Source organism: Peromyscus californicus, unplaced genomic scaffold (assembly GCF_007827085.1).
Source record: "Peromyscus californicus insignis strain IS unplaced genomic scaffold, ASM782708v3 Scaffold_7__1_contigs__length_154581171, whole genome shotgun sequence".
Taxonomy (NCBI): Eukaryota; Metazoa; Chordata; class Mammalia; order Rodentia; family Cricetidae; genus Peromyscus; species Peromyscus californicus.
In genome coordinates, this window is record NW_026294595.1 from 16434203 (window position 1) to 16441691 (window position 7489).

Here is a 7489-nt window from a genome sequence, read left to right on the forward strand (position 1 = left end):
GATCTAATGCACAGAATGAAGACCAAAGTACATCATGCAGAATGGGGCTGCTCTCACCACAGGGAGAAATTCAGAAGATATACATGCTGACCAATTCCACTATCAAAATATTCATACAGATATAAATCAGGACATCAGAGCATGTGGTTCAAATATACAAAGGAATTTATTGTAACAAGAAAACAGTATCTTTATTCATACTGTGCCGTGTATCTTTTTGTCCAGTGCCTGTCTTTCTTGGTAACACTTCTGCAGAGCAATCTTATGCCCAGCTCTCTGAGGATATCCTTGATGGCTGCTCTTCACCTGGATACACAATGCATAAAGTCATCAGTCACTCAGCTCTCACTATCTAGGACCTTTCCTTAGAGACTGTCTTCATGGTTCAGTTCTCTAGGTATTGGTTGATGTCACTGTCTAAAAGGGGCCCCACTATAAAAGCCCTCAAACTGCTGTCAGTGTTCTCTATGTCTGTCCCTTGCAGCCGGCAGTATTTGGGATGAAGAAGTGGTGTCCCTGCCTAGGTGATCAAGGGAACAGCTGACTCCATGCAGTAGATGGAGGGGACTTGAGAAGCACCTCACCATCACATGGCTCCTGACAGGAGAAGAGAGGCATCACCCTCAGTGAGGTAAGTCTCCGAGCTGCCTCAGAAACGGTTCCCCCAAAACAAGGGGTTAGTACAAGGGCCTGGGTGCTACCTGGATCAGCAGAAATTTTCTCTTGTTGCTCTTAGTCCATCTGCTTGTAAGTCTCTGGCCCAACTTCTCTGTCAATCAGAAGAAGCCTCTTTTATCAAGGAGACCTGATAACAAGGCATTTTGGTAAGATGACCAAATGCTCAGTTGTCCATCATCCTGTAACAAATCACATCTTCCCCATGGCCTGAGCAGAGGAGCATCACCTGTGTGTCCCACTTCCATCCAGTGTGTTAGGGCTTGAGTGGCATCTCCTGCTCTAAGCACCATCCAGTTGAAAATGTCCCTTGCTGAGTGTAGTCCCAGGAGTCTCTTGGGTAGTCCCAGCATAGGGTCACACAGGCAGCAAAGGATTTTCCCAGCCTGCTGCCTGGAGACAAAGCCTCAGCAACAGCAATGTCCCTACAGGATGTCAGAAAGAAACCAGCTGAATCTTTGTGAGAGGTACTGTTGAAAATAGTATCTTGGGGTGTACTAAACTGTGGTTTTGGGGTACACTACAGTGTGGGCCTAAGGAGGGGTGTGGATTTGACCTCTTAAATCGCTTTAGTTGTCTCTGAGTTATCTTAGGAGGTAGGAATATGGCAAGAGACCATGAGCCACCCAGAGGAAGCCCTCACTGTCAGGCCTGGGGTTGTCATTGTTTTCCCATCAACAGATTCTATCCACGATCATGCTTGGATAGATTCAGCTCCATCTCTGAATTCAACTGTCAAACACTCCAACTTCACCTTGCTTCCACTCAAAGCACAGCTGGTGGGCCTTACCTTGCACAGGAACGGATGCCCTGGGGCAAAATGTGCACCATGGCATGTGCTGGCTTCACATGTCTCCTGCGAAGCAATAGAGCAGGGTGGTAAGTGATTGTGTTGGAGGTGGAGACAGGAACAAGCTGAGTTAGAGGGATTTGAGGCATTTCCAGGAGGGAAATCACATGAAATATGAAATTATCTTGCTTGAATGGGAGTCCTCTCCAGTTCAAGCAAACTTCACTAGTGTCAACTGTGCATGAGGTACATTGGGAGAAGTGTGTGTGTGTGTGTGTGTGTGTGTGTGTGTGTGTGTGTGTGTGTGTGTGTGTGTGTCCCTGTCTGTCCAGATACAGAGTACAGAGGAGTGCATCCATATGACTCAGATTGCAAAGCAACAAGCAGTTCACCAGTAATAGTGCTGGGGTGTGTTGTGAAGGTGTCTGGATCTGGTGGGGACAGGAAGCAAGCTGTCTAGTAGTTCAGGATGGTGCTGAGAGCCGCACCATAACTAATGGACCCCTGTTGCCACACACTCTACCTTCCCAAATGAGCACAAGACGGACACTCCCTGCAAATTCGTTCCTCTGTGTCTGGCTCCAAACTGGTCAGCAATATTCATCGTGAACGCACACAAATGGGCAGGCCCTCTGGCGTCCTCCTCTGCTTCCGGTGCTGCTGTCTCTTCTAATGGCTCACAGGTACACCTGGAGACAGGTAGCTGGACTGATGATCTCACTATGCGTGGAAGGTCCTCTGAGGCCTGTTTTCCTAATGATCACAGCACTCCGTGGATCCTTGTTTAAAGGATCTCGGGTCCCACAGAGTGCTTCACTTTACTGGCACAATTGTGGCACCAAGAGCCATCATGAACCTACCTGCAAGGGAGAGTCAGGAGGATCATGAGTCTGTGAGACTTGCCTCCCAGAATCCTTTCTCAGTCCTCAGGGTCCAGGTGATCTGAGAAAGGTGTGGCATTCCCCCTCCTCCCCAGTCTTCATCTGCAGACACAGGAACACTTTGCTCCTAGTTTCAGCCTGTGATATGAACACAGCTTCCCATGGCACACAGCCATCTGAACTTCCTACTTGGCTCTCTCCAGCGCCCGTGTGCATCCTCAGCATGCTGCTCTCCACTCTCTGGTTTCAGTTATGGGGAGCACAGTGCTCCAACAGCACTTGAAACAGACACAAGAAAGGGGCCTCTTAGGAGAGCACGCAGGTCTTCTGCTTAGCTGTGCTGGCCCTGTGCAGTCTGATTCCTCCTGAGCGCCTGTCCCATTGCTCTCTTCACCAACCCTTCTCCTCATCCATGCCCAGCCTCGGGACACTATCCTCTGCTGTCTGTCTACATCTAGGTCAAGTTTCTCAGGAAGGATACTGTGGGATTTGCTTTCTGGTGTGATAATATAGTATCACCTATTCCTATAATCTGTTTATTTAAAAGCATATCATTTAGTCCAGGAAACAGCATACTGAGTAAAGGTACTTGACCCCAAGCCTAGGGACCTTAATTCATTCCCTAGGACCCACATGGTGTAAAGACAGAACTGATTCCTGCATGTTAACTTCCACACACATATAGTAAATAAATATTTTTTTCTTTAAAGAAAAGATCATTAAAAAAAAGGGGGGCCTAGATACAAAAGTGCATTGGAGCCCCTCCACCTACCTGTTGCCTTGGCTCCCTCCATGGCCCTTTAAGCTCACAGCCAGGATTTTGTTGCAGCCTAGGCGCTCCCTCTTTTCTGTTGGTAAGCAGCAACATAAACTTCTCAGGCCTTTTATAATCCTGCTCTTTAGGCTCTTCCAAATCCGCTTTCTAAAGGGGGCTCTGGGTGCAATCTGGCACTGGCCACTGAAGTATCCCTGGGATGTTTCTGGGGAGGATGGGCTGAGGTCTTTTTCTTGTACAATGAGATCCTCATCCTGGGCCTCCTTGCTGGAGAATGGGGGTGATCTATCCTGTGAGGTCATGTTGTTCTTTGAAGCAGCTGTAGCCACACTGTGGGGCTGTCCTCTGAGGTCCTCCTGAAGTGCAGTTTGTGGGAGAGATGAACTGGTCTTTTCACCTCTCCGACTAGCTGTAGCCACGCTGTGGGGCTGTCCTCTGAGGTCCTCCTGAGGTGAGGTTTGTGGGAGAGATGAGCCAATAATTTCACCTGATGTGTTGACGTCTTTGCACTGAACTTCCTCCATTGGGGTGTGATGAGATAAAACATCCTGTGAGGACGCCTTGCTCTTTGATTTGTTAGGGCCAGCTTCGGACACATTCCAGGATAACTTGTTGGAATAAGTTTCCAGTGCTGAAGACACGCTGGTACATATTTCATCGGAGGTGTTAATAGTGCTCTCTGAATCCCCCGAGGAGCTGTTCATGAAATTAGCCTCAAGTACACGCTGGGGGCAGATTCTGTGAACTGGGTCTGTTTTCTTGTTAGGGCAGTTCAGGGCGGGAGGCGTACTGTACCTCCCCTTTTTATCATTCTCAGGACTCTCAGGCAGAGTGGGCAACATGGAAGAAGTGGGAAGGATAGGGACACTAGATCCCCTCTTTATAGTCACTTTAGGTATTGTGGGAAGGCCTGTAATACGGTTCAAGGTTCCAGCAGCCTGCTTGGGCTGAAGAGCTTTTATAATGTCATCTCCCCAGGGTGACTGCTGCCTAAGGATCAAGTAGGTGGCCATCACTTGATCAAACTTCTTCTCCTGTAAAGATTCTAGTATCTCTCTTTGTTTATAACCCATGACACCCATGATGACCATCACAGTGGGGTCTGGGTAGCTGTCCTCATCGTTCTCTCTAAAGGGATTGGGAGAACCTTCACTGCCATGCTTCAGCCATTGAAAGCCCACAACGTCACCTATTTTGGTCGTTGTCCAGGATTTACAGTTAACAACTTAGCAATAACATCCCAAAGCTCTGGCGACAGCTTGAATTTAACAGGGTACTTTCCTGCCAAGATTTTGTCCTTTAGTACCCCAATAGTAACTCCCTTGAAAGGGAGGCACCCTGTCGACATAAAGTAGAGTACAACCCCCAAACTCCAGATGTCGGTTGCTCGGCCATCGTAGCCTCCACCTTCAAAGAGTTCTGGGGCACAATAAGGTAGGGTCCCACAGAAATATGCTAGCTTCTTCCCCATGGTAAGCGTGGTGCCCAGCCCAAAATCACTGAGTTTTATATTGCCTTTGCCATCCACTAAAATATTTTCAGGCTTTAGATCCCTGTGAGCAATCCCTTTCTTGTGACAATACTGGAGGGCACATACTATCTGTTTAAATACCTTACGGGACTCCTCCTCCTGTAGGTAGCCAAACTCCACAATCCTGCCCATCAGCTCTCCGCCTGGGGCATGTTCCATAACCATGTAAGTGTTATTTGTGGTGTCGATTATGTGCAGAAGTTTAATGATATTGGGATGGTCTAGACATTTCATTATTTCAATTTCTGATTTGATGAATCTGTTCTTTGCGCTTTTTGGAAGAACTTTTACTGCTACCTTTGTCTGGGTGAGTAGATGGCTAGCCAATTTTACTTCTCCAAATGCTCCCCGGCCAAGGGTCTTTAGGATTTTATAGTGCTCTGTCAAAGCCTCTTCGTCAAAGGAGTTGTACCGTAGGGTGTTGCCTTGACCCATTTCCCACCTCCTCATCTTTGTTGATATAAATGCTCGTACCAACACCAACTAGTGATGCAAGATAAAAATTAATTAAAAGCCGGTCTAGGAGAAACATTTATAGCTATAAATTCCTGCAGTTAAAAAAAGGTGGATGTCCAAAATAACCTAATGATGCATGTCATGGTCATAGGACAACGAGAACAAGCCAAACCCAAGAGACATAGAAGAAATGCTCAAGTCCAGAGCAGAAATTGATGAAATGGGAACTAAAATAATACAAGGACCAATGTAACAAAGACTTGATTATTTTAAGAATAAATATAACTGATGTAATCTTAGCCAAAATAACGAATAGGAAAATTTAAGATACAAGTTAATAATATTAGACACAAAATAAGAAACTAATAGAAAAATTTAAGATACCAGTTAATAATATGGGAGACAAAATAACATGGTATTACCAGAGATACAACTGAAATCCAGACATCTAGACAATCACTAGGGAATGTTTTTAAAATGTTCCAGTGAATTGGAAAAATCTAGAATAAACTTCTAGACACATATTAGCTATCAAAACTCAACTAAGAAGATATAAAGCACCTAAATTGAAAGACTGTCAGAGTCAGAGGCAGTGGATGACAATACAAACTGTTTTCTGCACAAAGCAGGGCATTTGCCCATCTGAGTTTACAGCATTGGGACCTGCTTAAGCTCACTCCAGACAAAAATCTCTGCATGAAGAGGGGAGGTGGGACAAGAAGTCACACCCCTGATGAACTATTGACAACTGATAGATTCCAGGAGAGGGAGAACACATTTTAAGGGTGTGGCCCCTGGTAGGTGGGACCGACCACTCTCCAGTGGAAGGCCATATATCCAAGAATATAAGGACAACAGAAACTGTATTTGATGGTGAAAAACAAAACAAAAAGACACAAATATGGGTGGTAGGAAAGGGAGTATGGAAGATCTGGGAGGAGTTGGAGGGAGGGATAAACATGACCAAAATATATTGTATGAAATTCTCAAAGAACTAATTTAAAACAGAAAAAAGAAAAAGCAACAAATTCGAAATAGCAATTTAAAATAATCTCTTGACAAACAAAAGTCCAGGGCCAGACAAACTCATTGGTGATTTCTATCAGACTTTAAAGAAGAATTCACACTTGTGGTGATATTTTGTTGTGATCTAACAAATAAAGCTTGCCTGAAGATCAGAGTGCGGAGCTAAGCCACTAGTTAGCCATAGAAGCCAGGTGTTGATGGCTCACACCTTTAATCCTAGTACTCGGGAGGCAGAGGCAGATGGATCTCTGTGAGTTCAAGGCCATTCTGAGCTACATGAGATTGATCCAGTCTAAAAGAAAGACAGAGGCAGGTGTTGATGGCTCACACCTTTAATCCCAGTACTAGAAAGGTGGAGACAAGAAGGGAAATGGCTGGGCAGAGAGAGGTGGGAGGAGACAGGAGCTCATTGCATTCAGTCTGAGGATTCCTGGAGACAGAATGTTGCACACTTTTAGTCTGAGGATGGCTAGAGTTAAGAAGTCTCTCTAGTTACTGGCTTTTTTGTCTTAATGATCTTCAGGAAAGCTTTGTTAGAGCATACACAAAATATCACCAAGATACCAATGCTTCTCAGATGATTCTATGAAATGAAAAGGGAAGGATGCTTCCAGACTCATCCTAGGAGCCTGTATTACTCAGGTACCAAAACCAGGTGGATAGAGTAACAAGAGAAAGGTATAATTAACGTCCTTGGTGAACACAGATGCAACAGTCCTTAGAGTACTGAATACTTCAAACTTCAACAGCACTTAAAAGGACCATACTTCATGATGAAGATGGGTTCACCCAGTCATGTAAGGGCTGCAACATATGCCAACTGATTAGCAATGTTGTGCAGAAACAGAAGGGCAAGAATCATATACTCAGCTGAAAAGAGTGAAATTGTCATTTTTCAGGGGAAAAACACATGTACCTGGAAATCATGATGTTGTGTATAACAGGCCAGTCCCACAATGACATTTGCTTTCAAGTCTTGGATCTTAGGTTGGGGAGGGGACCTGATAGTAAAAGGGGTATTAAGGATGTGAAGGGGAAAGAGGAGGTGGTAAGTATATAGAGTAGGTGAATATTATCAAAGTACATTATGTGCAGATACAGATATGTTATAGTGAATATTCTTTACTTTTTATGCTTAATATTTACTAACAAAATCTTTAAAAAGTAAAAAGAGACAAAGAAAACGAGTAGTTAGAAAAAGAAAAATGGAAGATAGTTAACAAAGAAAATTTAAAATATGTAAAAATTAACTTCTAAAACCAGAAAATTAAAATACAACAAATAAAACAAAAAATGAAACCGATACCCCCAAAGCACAACCAGCAAAGTGAGAAAAAAAAACTCACTCTGTCAAG

General features: G+C 44.5%; 1 pseudogene; it reads right to left on the reverse strand.

Moving 5' to 3' along the window:
- Nucleotides 1–931: 931 nt before the first annotated feature.
- On the reverse strand, nt 932–5102 carry LOC128100386 (sperm motility kinase X-like; annotated as a pseudogene).
- Between the last annotated feature and the right edge of the window lie 2387 nt (nt 5103–7489).